The 20,971-nt window shown below is 36.4% G+C and overlaps 1 long non-coding RNA gene across 1 annotated transcript in view; it reads left to right on the top strand.

Annotated features, from left to right (window-relative positions):
• The first annotated feature begins 8,353 nt into the window (after positions 1–8,353).
• LOC131829456 (uncharacterized) overlaps positions 8,354–20,971 on the top strand; it is a 51,748-nt gene continuing 39,130 nt past the window's right edge. Inside the window, exon 1 of the long non-coding RNA XR_009352860.1 lies at positions 8,354–8,475. This is a non-coding gene — a long non-coding RNA (uncharacterized LOC131829456). The remainder of the gene's footprint in view (positions 8,476–20,971) is intronic.

The following is a 20,971-nucleotide window of genomic DNA, read 5'->3' as shown; positions in this document are numbered from 1 at the left end:
ACTTACTGTAGAATTTCCTGAATCCAGCAACTCAACCCACATCATCCCATTTACAGTAATGACTTCCTCATTGCCCATTCCAGTGCTAATCTGCTCACTGGGCACACTGTAATATTCACTCCATCTTCAAATGGCTTTTCTTGGAATGATTCTTGGGTATCTTTGTTCCTCACTCCCTCTTTCTTATCTGTCTCCTTTGGACACCTGCTTTCTTCCACCAAACCCTAAACTTTGAGATTCTCCAGGACTTTATTATCTCTTCACTAATTTCTCCACTCTATCCTCTCTCTGGTTGATAATTTTCTTTCTTATCACCACACACACACACACACACACACACGCATACACCAGCCAGAATTCCTCTCGTAAGCAACAGCAGCAGTCTTTCTTATCCAGCTGCATCCTGCACATGTCCATTTGGCTTTCACATAAATAACTCAAGCTCAACATGTGCAAAGTTGAACTTTCCCACTGACATTTCTCTTCTCAGTGTTCACTTATGCTAAAAGTTGCACCACCAGTTTTAGAAACTGGAGAGTTTCTCTTACTTGCCCATTCCCTCCCCATTATCCCACTTCTAATCAGCCTTATAGTCTTGACGGTTTTATAGCTGAAGTATTTATTCTTTTCATTTCTCCCCCATCCCAACCACAACTTTTCTAGATTGACTTAAATCATCTTTTTCTTAGATGATTATAACCTCCAATATGGTTTTTGCCTCCTGTATTGTTTTTTTTTTTTCCATTCACCTCCAAGTTATAGCCAGCACAATCTGAAACAAAAAAAAATTAGATCCTATTCTACCATGTTTAATAGCCATTAATGTCTCTGTAGAGCTTATGCTGAAACAAGGTACAAGCACCTACATATTTAACATATTTAAGTACTTATAGTTAGGAACCTGGTTTAATTTCTATATGGGGAAAGACCAAATGTGATTTTAAAGTAGCTTATAAAAGAATTGTATTTCTAGCTCACATAAAAAATTCTGAAGGTAGGCAGAGCATGGGTGATATGGAAATTTCACAGTGTCATCAAGGACCAAGGATCCTTTTTTCTTTGCCTTCCTATGTTTAGCACAAGATTTCTATTCTCAAGATGACTTTATGATTCAAGATGGTTGCTGGAGCTCCAGCCATTACTACCTGTTCTGGGCAGCAGAAAGAGTAGATGCAGAGTGAGAGTTGAGAATGAAAAGCATCTCAAACAATTTTGGAAAAACTTTTTTCTCAAAGTCATACAAAATAATAATAGGAAAAAAAAATGAGTATTTTATAAGATGGACCCCAATAGAAAATCATTCTTTTTTATTATTTTATATTATTTATAGTCTATTATCTTATTGTGTTTTGTATTCTAATCTCTTATTTCTTAATCTATAATATTTATATTCTAGTCACAGATATTTTTAAGTCTTTATTTAAATTTTAGTTAACATATAGTGTTACCTATTGGCTCCAGGAGTAGGATTTCATGGTTCATCACTTCCATATAACACCCAGTGCTCATCACAACAAATGCCCTCCTTAATACCCATCATCCACTTGGCCCATTCCCCTGCCTACTTCCCTTCCACCAACTCTCCATGTGTTCTCTACAGTTAACATTCAGTAGTTTTGTGTGGTTTACCTCCCTCTCTTTTTTTCCCCATTCCTGTATGTTCATCTATTTTGTTTCTTAAATTCCACATATGAGTGAAATCATATAGTGTTTATCTTTCTCTGACTAACTTATTTCAATTAGTATTATGCACTCTAGTTCTATCCATATCATGGCAAATAGCCAGATTTCATTCTTTTTGTTATGGCTGGATATATATATCACTCCAGCCACAAAAAAGAATTGTATGTATAATTATGATATATATAGAATTATATTGATCTATATTTATCTATATATATCTACACTATACATATATAAGTGTGTATACACACACACACACACACACACTACTATAAGTATCAGGGTGTTTGTGTCCCTTCAGATTAGTATTTTTGTATCATTTGGGTAAATACCTGTAAGTGCAATTGCTACATCATAGAGAGTTCTATTTTTAACTATTTGAGAAACCTCCATACTGTTTTCCAGTGTGACTGCACCAATTTGCATTCCCACCAACACTGTCAGAGGGCTTCCCTTTCTCAGCATCCTCACCAACATCTGCTGTTTCCTGTGTTGTTAATTTTAGCCATTCTGACACTGTGAGGTAATAGCTCACTGTAGTTTTGATTTGTATTTCCCGCTTGATGAGTGGTGTAGAGCATCGTTTCATGTGTCTGGTAGCCATCTGGGTGTATTCTTTGCAAAAATGTCTATTCATGTCTTCTGCCCATTTCTTAACTGGATTATTTGGTTTTGGGGCATTGTGTTTGATAAGTTCTTCATAGATTTTAGTTACTAGACTTTTATTAGGTATGTCATTTACAAAAATCTTCTCCCATCCTGTAGGTTGCCTTTTAATTTTGTTGCTTCTTTCCTTCACAGTGCAGAAACTTTTCATCTTGATGACGTCCCAATAGTTTATTTTTGCTTTTGCTTCCTTTGCCTCTGGAGATGAGTCTAGTAAAACATTGCTATGGCAGATGTCAAAGAGGTTACTACCTGTGTTCTCTTCCCAGATTTTGGTGGTTTCCTGTCTCACATTTAGGTCTTTCATCCATTTTGAATTTATTTTTGTGTATGGTGTAAGAGAGTGTTCCAGTTTCATTCTTTTGCGGGTAGGTGTCTAATTTTCCAAATACCATTTGTTGAAGAGACTGTGTTTTTTCCATTGGATATTCCTTCCTGCTTTGTTGAAGATTAGTTGGCCATATAGTTGTGGGTCTATTTCTGGGTTTTCTATTCTGATCTATTGATATATGTGTCTGTTTCTGTGTCCACACTATACCGCGTTGATGACTACAGCTTTGTAGTACAGCTTGAAGTCTGGAATTGTGATGCCTCCAGGTTTTCTTTTTCTTCTTCTTCTTTTTTTTTTTTTTAAGATTTTATTTATTTATCTGACAGAGAGAGATCACAAGTAGGCAGAGAGGCAGGCAGAGAGAGAGAGGAGGAAGCAGGGAGCAGAGAGCCCGGTGCGGGACTCGATCCCAGGACCCTGAGATCATTACCTGAGCCGAAGCAGCGGCTTAACCCACTGAGCCACCCAGGCGCCCTACTTTTCTTTTTCAAGATCTTTTTGGCTATTCAGTGTCTTTTGTGGTTCCATACAAATTTTAGGATTTTTTTGTTCTAGCTTTGTGAAAAATGGTGTTGGTATTTTGATAGGGATTACATTAAATGATTATATTGCTTTGGGTAATATAGACACATAAACAGTATTTGTTCTTCCAATCCATGGACATGGATTTTTTTTCCATTTTTTAAGTCATCTTCAATTTTTTTTCATCAATATTTTATAGCTTTCAGAGTACAGATCTTAACCTCTTTGGTTAGTTTTATTCCTAGATATCTTATGGGTTTTGGTACAATTTTAAGTTGGACCAATTCCTTGCTTTCTCTTTCTGCTATTTCATTATTGGTATATAGAAATGCAACAGATATCTCTACATTGATTTTGTATCCTGTGACTTTTTTGAACTCAAGGATCAGTTCTAGCAATTTTTTGTGGATCTAGTCACAGATTATTTAAATAGAAAGCTTTTCTTGGTATTGATTACATTGCTTCTTGGAGCATGATTTTAAAGATAAATTAACAGAGGAATGCATGATGCATAGAAGATGTTAAATGAACCTTTTTTTTTTTTTTACATTAATGACACCAAAAAGTGAGAAAATAACTGAAAGGACTTATTATGAAAGTTATTCTAAGAAGGATTTACCCTAGGCTATTAAAAAATCAAACAGTTTTGTAGCTGTTTGATCCTGTATTGTTCTTTCTTCTCCTATGCCAGCTAGACCCAAAGGCCTTCAGTGGACTTTCCTGAGTAGTAAAAGAAAAAATACAGAAGAAAGAAATGAAAAGGAACATAGGGCCATCAGCAGAGAAGTGAACAAGTAGTCAACTCTCAGGTTCAAGAATAATGAGTTACTCTGCTACACCCTGAAGAAGGATAGAATAGTGTAAAGGTAATATAAAATCAAAGCCACCCAAACTCTATGCCCCCAAGAGTTTTCCATAAGAGCTTACAGTTCTATATTTTATAGTCTTCTAGAATTTGTGCATGTTCTTAGCATTTAATGTCTTAATGGTACCATTCCTTTGTCTTAATAAGGATATAACATTCATCCTTTCTAATATAAAGGAACATGCACTACTAGTCAAATATTAACCAATAAGAGTTTCTAGGTTTCCTTAGCTAATATTGTGTGGCTATTTTGTTCAAAGAGAGGCTCCATTATAAGTTTATTGTGAAGAATAGCATGGTTTTAAAAGCACAGTGAGAATAATAAATTATATATAAAATGACTAATACTTTGTGGAGTGTATTTTGAAATCTTAATAAGCAGTTGTTATATAATGACAATGAATCTGTGTCCTGTTAATATTTATCAGTTTGCTTTCTAAGAAACTCTGTTTCATGGAATGCTTTTATAATAGAATATTAAGTGTAACTCTTTATTTGCTCTGTATTGTGTCACTAGAATGGAAAATTAGGGACACATTGCTGGTACTGGCACATTCCAAAAAGAACCAGATGTCTTAGAAAATACCCAGTGTAGTATTTATGGGTAATGGGATTCATTGTCTCCAACTTTCAGATGATAGATTAGGTAGGTAGATAGGTAGGTAGGTAAGTAGATAGATAGATAGATAGATAGAATGATGGAATAAAATGTAAAACATAATGGTGAATGTGAACAGATGGGAGTTTTCTTCTGATATTCTTTCAGTTTTTGAGAATGTTTGAAATTAAAATTAAATCTAAATAAAAAGTCACCAGAAGTTTAAAAAGCATTAAAATTTTAGGGATAATATCTTTTTACAACCTTCTTAGGAAGATAATCAAATAAGCTCTGCTACCAAATTAGCTCCATTATTCCCAAGTATCATTTCATCACTTCCTCCCCTATAAGGATAAGGAAGAGGCATAGAAAGAGGGGGAAAAAATCAATGAAGTAATGATTCATTGAATCAGTGGAGAATTTTTAACAATTCCTTCCTTTCTCTAGGGTGTAGGAGGTGAATAATGTGCCCCTTCCCTCCAATTTTGTGAGGAGACTACTATGTCATTCATCAGTTAGATATCTGCTTCTGGAGAGGATTATCCAGTCTTCAGACTATACCTTTGTAGCTAGGGGAAAAAGAACTGGAGAGTAAAAATGAAAGAGAGAGAAAGAGAAAGGGAGGGAGAATGAGTGAGGGTAAAAAGGGGTCGGGGAGGAAAAGGGAAAGCAGCCCATATGCTCAGCATGAATTTTCTAAGCCAAATGGTCACTGAAGAAGGCAGCTAGCCTTGTATAATCTTGCCAGGACCACCCTTCCTTCAAATTCTGATTCTTTCATGAGACTTCAGATAAATTCTTTTGGAATCTTGCTAAAAATCTCCTCTTTTACTTGCCCTGGCCTGCAAGATATACTTCCAATTCTCTTCCAGTACTCCTGTCAGGCTCTGTTTCTGGTAGTAAGGACTATCCCCAGCAGCCAGCCCTCGTAGGCATGGTGTGCGGTGGTGGTGGGAATAGCCGCCCTTCCTTAAACAGCTTTTACTATCTGGATAGGGTGTCTCTGTCCCACATTGTATATATCCTCTTTGTCTCCTGATAGAAGCCAATTCCAAGCAATCCAAAAATCTCACTAAATTTCTACTTTAACTTTCTTTTAAACATTATATAGTAGGAACAGGCTAATCTGGCTGTAATCTAATATGACAAATAAGTAACTTCACATTACCCTTGAGGAACAGAATTCCTAATTTATGGAACTGAGATTTTAGATCCTTGGGTTTTCATAATTATAACAATATTTTTGTTACAGAATGAGATAAAATATTCATTTCACTATTAATATCCTCTAAACATTCTTACTCTCATGCTCAAAAACATTTTTGGCTCTTCACCTTCTATAATATCCAAGGCCCTAGGCTTGCATTAAAGGCTCTGTGTGATCCAAGACGGTTGTTTTTGCCTGTTATTCCCCACATGAACTGTCTATCCCAGTCTGTGATTTCCTTCTTCATATTGTCTCTGGTATTTGTCTTTTCCTTTATATTCCCACAGCTAACACTGTAGTCCATTCCATTATAAGCTCACATCCTAATTATTACAACAGCCTACTTAGGTACTCTTGTCAAAGCCATTTTCAAACTATGCTGAGGATGCTATTGGGTAATTCTTCCTCATACATGACTTTTACCATGTCACCTGTTCAAAACTCATCAATGACTCTTCATTGGATAGAATCATCATTTTAAGATTTTTTTCTATGCCTGACTCCATAGCAATGTGTAACTTTCTCTGCTTTCCAAATAGACTCATTAGCTAGTTGTTTCTGTTTCTCCTTCACCTTCACTGTACCTTCACATTCTGGACTGCTCTGTACCATTCCTCTGCTTACCTGGCTCTTTGTTTTTACCTGTCATGTCCTCCTCATCCTTCAAGACCATTTTCCCCCACGTCTCTTTCTTTATGTAGACTTCTGAAGAATAGATATTTACCCAGTAGCTTCCATTTATGGAGTTTGTTAAATTTTATTATTTTTCTGGCCATTGAGAAGGCAGTACTTATAAAAGGAACATGGACTTTGGGATAATAGGAGTTCAGGTTTGAGTTCCAAGTCCACTACCATGCTATTACCTGTGAAACTGGACATACTACCTCACCTTTCTGAAGTTCCTTTGCCTCATATGTAAAAAATAGAGTAGTATATTTATGTGGAGGTTAAGTGTGTGATCTTGTGTTTCCAAATAAAGTATAGTCTTACAGAAAGCAGCATTTTATGTCTTAAGCTCTATATTGCACAATGTCTAGAACCAGTCACAGTAGATAGCCACAACCAGTCCTCTATGTCTGTGATCCTTCAGCCTGGACTAGTGACCCCAAGGGGTGCACAGAGATTTTCCAAGAAATACATGGACATGGATAGTTTAAAAAACAGGGCAAATTTCCTGATCTTTAATTTCCATCTATGTTCTTTTCTTAAGAGTCAACTACCTAAGAAAGTGCCTCCAACCAAGGAATTCATAACTATTTTTCTGCTTTATGAAGAAAGTTTGAATCTTTTATTCATAACCCGTGGTGTTCAAACCTTCAGAGAGCTAGAAAAAGGGACAGTTCTAAATATTCTAAATATTAGTAAAAATGAATGACACTACTGATTAACACTTTTATTTTGCACATTGGATGGCTTCAGATTCTTTGAAACAAGTAACATTGGAGTAGACTGTTATCGATGTATGGATCATCAAAAATAACTTTTAATGATAAATCACCATGTCATTTTTGGCATATAACACAGAGGGTTTACAAGGATTTGAATGATATAAGGAAAATAAAACTCCCTTCATTCCATTTTTCTTATTTATGAGTACATGATCCCCTTAGGACTTAGATCTATAAAAATGAAAGGTTGGTAGCTAATAGGTGTTGAAACCTATCTTATTCTAGCAATAAAATATATTCACCTAAGGACACAAGGATGAACTAACTAAAAAAAAAGAAAAAAAAAGAAAAAGTCTCTATCCATCTCATTATGAAATGCATTTCATGAAAACTAAACTTTAGAAGTTTAATAATTGCTTAACAAAATGTGTAGTAATATCAATAATCATGATAATATATAGAAGAAAACACTTTTTGAAATTTTGAGCATTGTGTCCTAGGAAATGAAGAAAAAACTTGTGATTTCAATGCCTATTATTGTGGCAGAGAGGTATAATACAGAAACCAATGAAATAATTTAAGACTAAGAATGTAGTACATAATGACAAAATAGTCCTTGGTGGAAATTAAGTTAAAAAGGAGCTAGTATACAATTTCAAAAAACAGAGGACATGCCATGACATTTATTATGACATTAAACATTGTATATAGTAGGGAGATGGTTTTACTGCCAATTTTTGCAGTATACTAGATATCATATCTCTTTCAAAATGTATTTGAACATTTGATCACATATTTACATGTTAACTTGAGAATTGCAAATATATGTGTGTGCGTGTATGTGTGTGTGTGTGTATGTATACTTTCTCAAAATTATTTTAGAAAATATTAAAGCAAAATGTTTAAGGAGCACCATTTAACCAAGCATATTTTTTCTCAGATTTAATTCTTGCAGTTAGATGAGAATCTGGTATATTCATAAAAGAACAGACAAAAAAGGAAACAACATTTTTTTGGTAAGCCATATTAGTAATCTTTCAACATATAAATTATCACTGAAAACTAACAAAAGTAACTATGCTTTCCAGGAAAACCAAGATGAGACTTACATTCCTGCCATAAACAACTAGGAAACTGGGTGGAATACTAAAAACAACTCTTTGCAGATATTGGACAACCATCATTCTGGAGCTATTATCTTGATATTCAGAGAAGGTAAACAAATGTGGTGAGTTATGTTATCTTTGTGGCTTTCTCTCTAGAGGCGCTTTCTTTTTTTTTCTTTTTATTAATTATTTTTATTAACATATAATGTATTATTTGCCCCAGGAGTACAGGTCTGTGAATCATCAGTCTTACACACTTCACAGCACTTACCGTAGCATATACCCTCTCCAATGTCCATAACCCAACCTCCCTGTCCATAATCCCCTTTCTCCCAGCAACCCTCAGTTTCTTTTGTGAGATTAAGAGTCTCTTATGGTTTGTCTCCCTCCCAATCCCATCTTGTTTCACTATTTCCTTCCCTACCATCCAAACCCCCCACTCTGCCTCTCAAATTCCTCATATCAGAGAGAGCATATGATAATTGTCTTTCTCTGATTGACTTATTTTGCTCAGCATAATTCCCTCTAGTTCCATCCATGTCATTGCAAATGGCAGATTTCGTTCTTGGATGGCTGCATAGTATACATATATATACACATTCCATTGTGTATATATACCACATCTTCTTTATCCATTCATCTCTTGATGGACATGTAGGTTCTTTCCATAGTTTGGCTATTGTGGACATTGCTGCTATAAACATTCAGGTGCACGTGCTCCTTCGGAGCACCACGTTTGTATCTTTAGGGTAAATACTCAGTAGTGCAATTGCTGGGTCGTAGGGTAGCTCTATTTTCAACTTTTTGAGGCACCTCCATGCTGTTTTCCAGAGTGGTTGCACCAGCTTGCATTCCCACCAACAGTGCAGGAGGGTTCCCCTTTCTCCGCACCCTCGCCAGCATCTGTCATTTCCTGACTTGTTAATTTTAGCCATTCTGACTGGTGTGGGGTGGTATCTCACTGTGGTTTTGATTTGTATTTCCCTGGTGCCCAGTGATGTGGAACCCTTTTTCATGTGTCTGTTGGCCATCTGAAAGTCTTCTTTGCAGAAATGTCTGTTCATGTCCTCTGCCCATTTCTTGATTGGATTATTTGTTCTGTGTTGAGTATGATAAGCTCTTTATACATTTTGGATCCTAGCCCTTTATCTGTTATGTCATTGGCGAATATCTTCTCCCATTCTGTCAGTTGTCTTTTGATTTTGTTAACTGTTTCCTTTGCCGTACAAAAGCTTTTGATCTTGATGAAGTCCCAATAGTTCATTTTTGCTCTTACTTCCCTTGGCTTTGGTGATATTCCTAGGAAGATGTTGCTGCGATTGAGGTCGAAGAGGTTGCTGCCTGTGTTTTCCTCAAGGATTTTTATGGATTCCTTCCTCACATTGCAGTCCTTCATCCATTTTGTGTCTATTTTCATGTGTGGTGTAAGGAAAGGGTCCAGTTTCATTTTTCTGCATTTGGCTGTCCAATTTTCTGAACACTATTTATTGAAGAGATTGTCCTTTTTCAATTGGATATTCTTTCCTGCTTTGTCGAAGATTAGTTGACCATAGAGTTGAGAGTCTATTTCTGGATTCTCTAATCTGTTCCATTGATCTAAGCATCTGTTTTTGTGCCGGTACCATACTGTCTTGATGATGACAGCTTTGTAATAGAGCTTGAAGTCTGGGATCAGATGCCACCAACTTTGGTTTTCTTTTTCAACATTCCTCTGCCTATTCGAGGCCTGTTCTGGTTCCATATAATTTTTGGGATTATTTCTTCCATTTCTTAAAAAAAAAAAAATGGATGGGATTTTGATAGGGATTGCATTAAATGTGTAGATTGCTTTAGGTAGCATAGACATTTTCACAATATTTGTTCTTCCAATCCAGGAGCATGGAACATTTCTCCATTTCTTTGTGTCTTCCTCAATTTCTTTCATGAGTACTTTGTAATTTTCTGAGTATAGATTCTCTGCCTCTATGCTTAGGTTTATTCCTAGGTATCTTATCGTTTTGGGTGAAATTGTAAATGGGATTGACTCCTTAATTTCTCTTTCTTCTGTCTTGTTGTTGGTGTAGAGAAATGCAACTGATTTCTGTGCATTGATTTTATATCCTGACACTTTACTGAATTCCTGTACAAGTTCTAGTAGATTTGGAGTGGAGTCTTTTGGGTTTTCCATATATAGTATCATATCATCTGCAAAGAGTGAGAGTTTGACTTCTTCTTTGCTGATTTGGATGCCTTTAATTTCTTTGTGTTGTCTGATTGCTGAGGCTAGAACTTCTAGTATTTTGTTAAATAGCAGTGGTGATAATGGCCATGTTCCTGACCTCAGCAGAGAAGCTCTCAGGTTTTCTCCATTGAGAATGATTTTGCAGTGGGTTTTTCATAAATCGCTTTGATGATATGTGCCCTCTATCCCTACACTTTGAAGAGTTTTGATCAGGAAGGGATGCTGTACTTTGTCAAATGCTTTTTCAGCATCTATTGAGAGTATCATATGGTTCTTGTTCTTTCTTTTATTAATGTGTTGTATCACATTGATTGATTTGTGGATGTTGAACCAACCTTGCAGCCCTGGATTAAATCCCACTTGGTCGTGGTGAATAATCCTTTGAATGTACTGCTGGATCCTATTCGCTAGTATTTTGGTGAGAATTTTCGCGTCTGTGTTCTTCAAGGATATTGGTCTGTAGTTCTCTTTTTTGTGGGATCCTTGTCTGGTTTTGGGATCAAGGTGATGCTGGTCTCATAAATGAGTCTCATAAAATGAGAATAGGTATTAATTCTTCTTTAAATGTTTGGTAGAATTCCCCTGGGAAACTGTCTGGCCCTGGGCTCTTGTTTGTTTGGAGATTTTTAACGATTGCTTCAATCTCCTTACTGGTTATGGGTCTGTTCAGGTTTTCTATTTCTTCCTGGTTCAGTTATGGAAGTTTATATGTCTCTATGAATGCATCCATTTCTTCCAGATTGTCAAATTTGCTGACATAGAGTTGCTCATAATATGTTCTTATAATTGTTTGTATTTCTTTGGTGTTGGTTGTGATCTCTCCTCTTTCATTCATGATTTTATTTATTTGGGTCCTTTCTCTTTTCTTTTGATTAGTCTGGCCAGGGGTTTATCCGTCTTATTAATTCTTTCAAAGAACCAGCTCCTACTTTCATTGATTTGTTCTATTGTTTTTTTGGTTTCTATTTCATTGATTTCTGCTCTAATCTTCTCCTGCTGGGCTTAGGGTTTCTTTCTTATTCTTTCTCCAGCTCCTTTAGGTGTAGGGTTAGGTTGTGTACCTGAGACCTTTCTTGTTTCTTGAGAAAGGCTTGTACTGCTGTATATTTTTCTCTCAGGTCTGCCTTTGTTGTGTCCCACAGATTTTGAACTGTTGTGTTTTCATTATCATTTGTTTCCATGATTTTTTTTCAATTCTTCTTTAATTTCCTGGTTGACCCATTCATTCTTTAAAAGGATGCTGTTTAGTCTCCATATATTTGGGTTCTTTCCAAATTTCCTCTTGTGATTGAGTTCTAGCTTCAGAGCATTGTGGTCTGAAAATATGCAGGGAATGATCCCAATCTTTTGATATCGGTTGAGGCCTGATTTAGGACTGAGGATGTGACCTATTCTGGAGAATGTTCCATGTGCACTAGAGAAGAATGTGTATTCTGTTGGTCTGGGATGAAATTTTCTGAATATATCTGTGATGTCCTTCTGGTCCAGTGTGTCATTTAAGGCCTTTATTTCCTTGTTGATCTTTTGCTTGGATGATCTGTCCATTTCAGTGAAGGGAGTGTTAAAGTCCCCTACTATTATTGTATTATTGTCAATGTGTTTCTTTGATTTTGTTATTAATTGGTTTATATAGTTGGCTGCTCCCACGTTAGGGGCATAGATATTTAAAATTGTTAGATCTTCTTGTTGGACAGACCCTTTGAGTATGATATAGTGTCCTTCCTCATCTCTTATGGCTTTAAGTCTTTGGCTTAAAATCTAATTGATCTGATATAAGGATTGCCACTCCTGCTTTCTTCTGATGTCCATTAGCATGGTAAATTCTTTTCCACCCCTCACTTTAAATCTGGAGGTGTCTTCGGGTTTAAAATGAGTTTCTTGTAGGCAACATATAGATGGGTTTTGTTTTTTTATCCATTCTGATACCCTGTGTCTTTTGATTGCGGCATTTAGCCCATTAACATTCAGGGTAACTATTGAGAGATATGAATTTAGTGCCATTGTATTGCCTGTAAGGTGACTGTTACTGTATATTGTCTCTGTTCCTTTCTGATCTACGACTTTTAGGCTCTTCTTTGCTTAGAGGACCCCTTTCAATATTTCCTGTAGAACTCATTTGGTGTTTGCAAATTCTTGCAGTTTTTGTTTGTCCTGGAAACTTTGTATCTCTTCTTCTATTTTCAATGATAGCCTAGCTGGATAGAGTATTCTTGGCTGCATGTTTTTCTCATTTAGTGCTCTGAATATTTCATGCCAGTCCCTTCTGGTCTGCCAGGTCGCTGTGGATAAGTCTGCTGCCAATCTAATATTTTTACCATTGTACATTAGAGACTTCTTGTCCCAGGCTGCTTTCAGGATTTTTCTCTTTCTTGCTAAGACTTGTAAATTTTATTATTAGATGACGAGGTGTGGATCTATTCTTATTAATTTTGAGGGGGATTCTCTGCACCTCCTGGATTTTGATGCTTGTTCCCTTTGCCATATTAGGGAAATTCTCTCCAATAATTCTCTTCAATATACCTTCTGCTCCCCTCTCTCTTTCTTTCTTCTGGAATTTCAATTATTCTAATGTTGTTTCGTCCTATGGTATCACTTATCTCTCAAATTCTCCCCTCATGGTCCAGTAATTATTTGTCGCTCTTTTGCTCAGCTTCTTTATTCTCTATCATTTGGTCTTCTATATTGCTAATTCTCTCTTCTGCCTCATTTATCCTAGCAGTTTGAGCCTCCATTTTTTATTGCACCTTATTAATAGCTTTTTTTAAATTTTGGTTAGATTTTAGTTCTTTTATTTCTCCAGAAAGGGCTTTTATCTCTCCAGAGAGGGTTTCTCTAATATCTTCCATGCCTTTTTCAAGCCCGGCTAGCACCTTAAAAATCATCATTCTGAGCTCTAAATTTGACATATTACCAGTGTCCATATTGATTAGTTCCCTAGCCTTTGGTACTGCCGCTTGTTCTTTTTTTTGTGGTGAGTTTTTCCACCAGATAAGAATATATTAAGGAGTGAATAAAATACTAAAAGGGTGGAAAGACCCCAGGAAAATGTGCTTTAACCAAATCAGAAGAGACCCCAAATTGTGGGAGGAAGAAAGAGGGTAAAAAGAAGTTCAGAAAAAAAAAATTTAAAAAGAAAACAAAAGAAAAATATAAAAAATAAAAATATATCTATTAGACTGGCGATTCGATCAGAGTCACCCACTTAATTTGGGGAGTATTTTGGTCTCTTAGAAGAAACTACCTCCCAAAATTTGTAAGAATGAAAAACATATATAAGGTTAAACACAGGGACGCCTGGGTGGCTCAGTTGGTTAAGGATAAACACAATAAAGGTATGGAATATGACTGTAAAGATGAAAAAAATTTTTTTTAATTTCTAAAAAAAGGAGTTGATAAGATAAGTTGGTTGGGAGAATAAAGAAAAAGAAAGTGGAGAGACTTTGCTCAGGCTGAAGACTAGAACAAAGCCCTGTGCTAGATTTAGGGTGTATTTTGATCTATTAGAAGAAGTTGTACCCCAAAATTTTTTAGAAGAAAAAACACTATGTGTGTATGTGATTTTGAACAGACATTGGAGTTTGGGGAAGTCAAGGTGGCTGGAATTTTTGGGTCAGAATAAGAAAGAAAAGGGAGCTGTGCAAAGGGAGAGTTTTTTCTTTAGAAAGGAACACACCACTACTCTAAAACTTAGAGGGCAATTCAAAGGACATAGAGCATGTTGATTAAATTAGAAGTAGGTATAAAAACTCAAGTTAACATACTCCCAGAATTCAGGAATTTAATGAAGCTACAATAATCAAGATATCATGGTATTGGTATTGAGGATAACCTAATAGGTCAGTGAAACAGTAGAGGGAGTCCAGATGCACATATATGAACAGTTAATGTTTGTCAAAGTGTTTAGATAAGTTAAAAGTTGAACGACAGACTTTTCAACAACAAATGCTGAAACAACTGAATATGCATGCAGAAAGCAAAAACAAAAACACCTGAATCATTACTTCACCCTTCAAAAAGAATAGAACTTAGATGAGAGCTAAAACTCTACAACATCTGAAAACATAATAGAAAATCATAACCTGATGTTAGGCAAAGATTTCTTAGGCTATGCAAAGCCAATCTATTAAAAAGTATCACCAAAGAATATCAAATTGAAAGTTTTTACTTTTAGAAGAAAATTATTTTAAATAATGAAAAGATAAGCCACAAGCCAGAAAAATATTTTCAATACCATGATCTGATAAATGTCTTAAATCTAGAATAGATAAATAACATATAACAATAAGACAAAATAAAACATTATAATGGACTGAGGGTTTGAATAGACATTTCTTTGAAGGGCTAAAATAACAAGTCCAAGAAAAGATACTCTACATCATAAGGCATTAGGGATATGAAAATTAAAATCGCAATGAAACGTTAGTAACCATCCACTGTTATAGTGTCATATCTAAGACATATTTGCCTAATCCTATGTCATAAAGCTTTTCTTCTGTTTCCTTTTCCTAATGCTGTATTTTTGGGTCCACATCCAGGTCTGTGATCCATATAGTATTAATTCATATATATGAGGCAACATACAGAATGACATTTACATTTTGCATAATGATAACCAATTATTCCAGCACTACTTGTGCTTCCTTTCCCCATTGCCTTGCTTTTGCATTTTTGCCAAAAATCGGTTGTCCCTCTATGTGTGGTTCTACTTCTGGACTCCCTATTATTTTTAGTTAATCTACTTGCTTATTTTGATGCCAGTGCTGTACTGTCTTGATTAGTAAAAATTTAATAAGCCTTGAAATCAAGTGTTAGTCCTCCAACTATTTCATTATCTTCAAAAGTTGTTATGGATATTGTAGATCATTTCTATATAAAGTTTTGAATCAGTTTGACACTTTTTATAAAAATAGGCTCCTGAGATTTTGGTGGTAACTTTTTTGGATCTATAAATTAATGTGAGGAGAATTTACATATCACAGTATGAGTTCTCCAACCCCTGTTCAGTGTAGGTCTCTTCATTTTCTTAGGTCTTCTTTGATTGTATCCAGTACTATTTTATAGGTTTTGTACAGGGAGAGTACATCTTTGGTCAGACTTATCTTCAATCTTTTCATATCCTCTTGGTGTATACGGAGAATCATCAGTCTAAACATCTACACTAAATTTTGTTGGAGGGTTTATCTTGTTTCTGCAGGTGGTCACAACTGCAAAGATGTGACCACTTTCTTCAGATAAAACATTAAAAAGAATATCACCTTTCTAGCTCAAGTGAAAAAACCTTAAGAAAGGATTTTAATTTATCTGGCTTCTCCTCCTCCTTCTTCTTCTTCTTCTTCTTTTAAAGATTGATTAATTGATTGATTGATTGATTGATTTGACAAAGAGAGAGAGAGAGCACAAGCAGCGGTAGCAGGAGAGGAAGAAGCAGGCTCTCTGCTGAGCAGGGAGCCTGATACTGGTCTCCATCCCAGGATATGGATCATGAGCTGAATGGGAGGCAGACACCACCCAGACACCCTTGCCTGGATTCTCTTATATATATAACTCTGACTTTATCTGTCAGCAGAGCTTTGTCAGTAAAACAGAAGATAATAGTGGCTTTATAATAGTCGCTTAAATAGTTGGAGGATTATTTTTCCTCCAATAACAAAACTAAGGCAAACAGGCAATAGACAGCAAAGGGACTCAAAACCCAAGCTCTTTCCATTTTTCTGTTCTGACATCTTTCTTGTTGGCTTATGTCCTCATACTCACTGCATTATGGTTACTGAATGGATACTGCATCTCCAGGTAATACATATGACTATTGGCTAGAAGAGAGCAAACTGGCAAAAGGGCAGCCAACTGTGTCTCTTCATTCTTATCAGGGAAGCAAAATATATCCCAGAAGTACTATTCAGCAATCATATCTCATTGACCAGAAAAGGGCCACAGGGTCACTCTTAGCCTCATGAGATCTGGGAAATGGATTATTTTATCTTTTCCAACCTCTGAGAGAGGAGGGGAAAGACTATATTTGAGCATTGGGGAAAACAAGCTATAATGTCTGCTGCACTGACAAATACTATGCCTGCAAGGTAGAAATGCATTCTTATTCCAGCCTGGGTTATGAACCTCTCTGCAGTGAGGGGAGGACAGAGTCTGTTTTCACATGGAAAGTTCAGGGTATGATGAGGTTGACAGAAATGACGGTTATCAATTATATACCAAGATCTGTGGAATTTCTTGGGATAATGTGATTGGGTTGAATTCTCCAGGGCATTCTCTTTTTTATTAAATTGGATTAGAAGCAGAATTTAGATGCACACATCTTGACCACTTCTAAGGCCTTGTAAGATTTATCTAGAGAAGAAACACTCTATATGAGAAAAAATAAAAGCATATGTCTGAAGCCAGAATCCTGCATTCAAATTTGTGATAGTCACTAAATTACTCAACACTTAAAAGCCTCAGTTTCCACATCTATAAAATGGAGATAACTATTCTGTATGGCCTTAATATTGGGGGGGGAGATTAAATAAGATAACTTATATACAGCATCCAGTTTCTATTTGGCACTTAAAAATGTCCATTTTCTTCACTATTCTTCTTTCCTCTATTTTTCCCTTTTATTTCTTCTGATTAGATTTAAAGCATCTCTGAAGCTCCTATTTGTGCTATTCCCCAAAGATTCCTTAAATGCCAAGTGAGGTCCAAATTTTGAAAAGTTTGCATAATATTTGTAAAAGAGCCATGGAAACATATATGTCTGGCCAAATGACCCTAATCTTTCCAGGTCTAACCAGATGATAATGTTGGGAAGCCCTCTTCACCTGGCTGTGTTCAGGGTATGAACTTCCCTCATGATTCTGAGATCGATCTGCAGACAGTACAGGTCAATTCCATCATATTTCTTGGGGAAAGCATCCCCTGCTCTTCTAGTCAATTCATACATTTTCTCTGTCCCCACGTTAACACATATCTCCTGTGGTAGTCCTCACAGCAGTTCTAATCTTGCATCTGTAAGGGTGTTTTTGAATTTAAATATGTATATCTGAAGGAAGGGACAGTATTTTCTTCTGTTCACTACTGTATCCTAAGTGCCTAGACTAGAGATAGAGATGGAAAACATTCCAGAAGGAATCAGCACCTTTCCTGAGCTATCCCCAAAACACATCTTCAATCCCTTCCCTTTCCACAATTTATCAACACTTACTTGGGTTCTAGGACTTAGGATGCTGCTTTTTGCAGTATGTTATGTTTCTCTGTCACTAACAGCTTAAGGTCTTTTTGCCAATATTTCACTCCTTAATTTATTTATTCACTTGCTGAAATAGTTTTTTTTTTTTTTTTTGAGAATTTTAATTTTTATTTTTTATAAACATATATTTTATCCCCAGGGGTACAGGTCTGTGAATCACCAGGTTTACACACTTCACAGCACACACCAAATCACATACCCTCCCCAATGTCCATAATCCCACCCCCTTCTCCCAAACCCCCTCCCCCTGGCAACCCTCAGTTTGTTTTGTGAGATTAAGAGTCACTTATGGTTTGTCTCCCTCCCAATCCCATCTTGTTTCATTTATTCTTCTACCCACTTAAGCCTCCATGTTGCATCACCACTTCCTCATATCAGGGAGATCATATGATAGTTGTCTTTCTCTGCTTGACTTATTTCGCTAAGCATGATACGCTCTAGTTCCATCCATGTTGTTGCATATGGCAAGATTTCATTTCTTTTGATGGCTGCATAGTATTCCATTGTGTATATATACCACATCTTCTTGATCCATTCATCTGTTGATGGACATCTAGGTTCTTTCCATAGTTTGGCTATTGTGGACATTGCTGCTATAAACATTCGGGTGCATGTGTCCCTTTGGATCACTACATTTGTATCTTTAGGGTAAATACCCAATAGTGCAATTGCTGGGTCATAGGGCAGTTCTATTTTCAACATTTTGAGGAACCTCCATGCTGTTTTCCAGAGTGGCTGCACCAGCTTGCATTCCCACCAACAGTGTAGGAGGGTTCCCCTTTCTCCGCATCCTCGCCAGCATCTGTCATTTCCTGACTTGTTGAAATAGTTTTATGAAAGAAAATAGTCCGTGCAGCTCTCATTTTTATTTTCATAAATGACAGGACCCATTTGCAGAAACTGGGGATTGAGATAAAATGCTCTAAAAATGCATTTCCACTCAAGCTGGCAGGACTAGTACAATATGCAGTTGAATGGACATTTCCTGTCCTACAGCCACAGAAGAGTAGGAATGCAAGTTCATGATTGTGTGTTGGGGCCTCAGATTCAGAGTTTAGCTTATTTGAGAGCTGTTTCTTCACTGTCTACCACCTCCTATTTGGAAACCCATTTGACTTTTTCCATTAGTGTTTTTCTTCTTTTTGAAGTGTTATAATTCAGCCTCAGTGTGTGGTCTGGCTTCATTCTCACAAGAGCAGAGGCTGGAAGACCTGAGCCAAGCTGTGGTGGGCCAATGATACAAATTGCCTCTATTTTCCATTTTAACAACAATTGTTTTGACTTTAACAACTCTGAGGCTGGAACTTTCCTTGGGGGGTGGGGGGATGAAGAGTGGAATTTTGAATATCCATGAATTTAAAAATACAAATAAAAATAAAGGGATAAATCTATGAGAAATAGCCCACAAGAAGAAAATCTTGAGTTAAAAAACAACAACAACAACAAAAAATGCTTCTTTGTGATTTGTCAGGAGTCACCAAATTGGTACGAGCTACAACTTTGCCACCACAAACCCCCATTCTCTGTTTCATAGTGTATTATGCTTCCTTTAAGATCCTAATTTGGGCTTGAATCCACGGGTTTCCATAAGTCAGCCACTCCTGAACTTGAACCAACTCTTAACCTCACTTTTTAAATAAATTTATGGGGGATGTGTCCACATTTAATATCGAATGCTGTATTCATTGCCTTTCTGGTTACCCATAATTGGATGATTACAGAAGAGCAATCTGTTATAGAGGGCAGACTGTGATGCTTCTCTCACTATGATGAAATTTATGTTCATGGCATAAACTATGTAATAGATTATACAGTACATGCCGGAACAAACACGTGGCTATGAACTAAAATCCAATATGACACTCTCAAATAAATGTTGAAACATTAGGCAAACCATTTGTTTTACTACCTCAACTTTTAAAGTCTGCTAAATGGGATAATGATTCCTGTCTCCACCTATATTGAAGCCTTAAAGAGTTCTTGTCTATAATGTAAGTATAAAGTCATCTGGTTCCCAGATGCACTCATTTTTAGGATAAGATCAGATATAGTTAATCAGCTTTATTCATTATCTACTGTGTAGCTCAATATTCAACTTGTTTTAAATTCAGGAGTTTTAAAGCACTATCATTTATCCTATCATTTTGTAAGAACAGTTTGTTCACAACTCACATTCCCCCTATTTTTATTCATTATAACCACAAATTTTGAGGTTGTGTCTTCTTCTTATATAGTTGATATATTACTTTGTCCCTCAGGATCTGAACCAATGCTTTCAATTCAATCGGAACATACACATTGTATTACAATTTTTTTCAACTATTATTGTCAGTGTTCACTCCACTTGGTCATTTCTTTACATATTTATTCAGTTATATACATAAGCCTTGGAGAAAACCCCAAAAAAGAAACTCAAAGTGCCTTCTCTGAGTAGTTTACATTTAGCTTGGAGTAGGTAAAGTCACAGGGAAAAACAAAAGAAAATATTGCTTAGGGCATGAAAAGATAAATAATGATCTCTCTAAGGAGATAACATTTGGAGAATGATCTAAAATACGTGAAAAGGTGGTTTGAAGGAAGAGCATTGTAGGCAGAGGGAAGAGTAAGGTTGAAGGCTAAGAAGGAGCAGGGTGGGGAGGAACCAGAGAATTGACCTAGAATTAGGCAAGGCCCCACGTGCCTCATGGCCCATATCTTTAGGATTTCACGCAGAGCGTGACACCATGAAAGCACTATAGTAAAGGAATGGTGTTAGTTTTAACACTATAATGTCCTGCTTCTTTGAAAGAACCAGGAAAAGAAAATCAATAAGTATATATTGTAGGTTTTCTTTGTGCAGGATTAAACTCCATTTGTGAGGAAATTTTCAAGAATACAATTAGAAGCCTGGTCTTCAGAATCTGCCAGTGTGTTAGAGCAGATGATCACGAACAGATAAAAAGATGGGGGTGGGGGTACCTGGGTGGCTCAGTAGTTTAAAGCCTCTACTTTCAGCTCAGGTCATGATCCCAGGGTCCTGGGATCGAGCCCCGCATCGGGCTCTCTGCTCATCAGGGAGCCTGCTTCCGCCTCTCTCTCTGCCTGCTTCTCTGTCTATTCATGATTTCTCTATCAAATAAATAAAATAAAATAAAGTAAAAAAGA

The sequence above is a fragment of the Mustela lutreola genome, chromosome 4 (genome assembly GCF_030435805.1).
Source record: "Mustela lutreola isolate mMusLut2 chromosome 4, mMusLut2.pri, whole genome shotgun sequence".
In the NCBI taxonomy this organism is placed as follows: Eukaryota; Metazoa; Chordata; class Mammalia; order Carnivora; family Mustelidae; genus Mustela; species Mustela lutreola.
The sequence above is the reverse complement of the archived record's forward strand: the minus strand, read 5'-3'. Positions and strand labels throughout refer to the sequence as shown.